Here is a 1,182-nt window from a genome sequence, read left to right on the forward strand (position 1 = left end):
CCAAAGAATCCACAAGAAAACTACTGGAACTAATAGAAGATTTCAGCAAAGTTTTAGGATACAAGATAAAATACAAAAATCAGTAGGATTCCTTTACACCGACAAAGAGAACTTACAAGAGGAAATCACCAAATCAATACCATTTACAATTGCCCCCAAGAAGATAAAGTACTTAGGAATAAATCTAACCAGAGACGTAAAAGACCTATCCAATGAAAACTACAAGACACTAGTGCAAGAAACTAAAAGAGACCCACATAAATGGAAAAACATACCTTGCTCATGGATAGGTAGACTCAACATTGTGAAAATGTCAATTCTACCCAAAGCGATCTACACATACAATGCAATCCCTATCCAAATTCCACAGGCATTTTTTAATGAGATGGAGAAACAAATCACCCACTTCATATGGAAAGGGAAGAGGCCCCGAATAAGTAAAGCATTAAGAAGAAGAACAAAGTGGGAGGCCTCACACTACCTGATTTTAGAACCTGTTGTACCGCCAGGGTGGTCAAAACAGCCTGGTACTGGTACAACAACAGATATATACACCAATGGAACAGAACTGAGAATCCAGACATAAATTCATCCACCTATGAACAGCTGATATTTGACAAAGGCCTAAAGTCCGTTAATTGGGTAAGAGACAGTCTCTTTAACAAATGGTGCTGGCAGAACTGATATCCATCTGCAATAAACTGAAACAAGACCCATACCTCACACTGTGCATAAAAACTAACTCAAAATGGATCAAAGACTTAAATACAAAATAGAAAACGATAAAGATCATGGAAGAAAAAATAGAGACAATGCTAGGAGCCCTAATACATGGCATGAACACAATATGAACCATAAGTAACAATGCACAAGCACCAGAAGAGAGACTGGATAACTTAAAGCTCCTAAAAATCAAACACTTCTGCTCATCAAACGACTTCACCGAAAGAGTAAAAAAGACAACCTACGGACTGGGACAGAATTTTTGGCTACAACAAATCTGATCAGCGTCTAATCTCTAAAATCTACAAGATACTGCAAAACCTCAACAACAAAAAGACAAATAATCCAATTAAAAAATGGGCAAAGGATATGAACAGGCACTTAGCCAAAGAAGACATTCAGGCAGCTAACAGACACGTGAAGAAATGCTTATGCTCATTAGCCCTTAGAGAAATGCAG

Source organism: Trichechus manatus, unplaced genomic scaffold (genome assembly GCF_000243295.1).
Source record: "Trichechus manatus latirostris isolate Lorelei unplaced genomic scaffold, TriManLat1.0 scaffold00001, whole genome shotgun sequence".
Taxonomy (NCBI): Eukaryota; Metazoa; Chordata; class Mammalia; order Sirenia; family Trichechidae; genus Trichechus; species Trichechus manatus.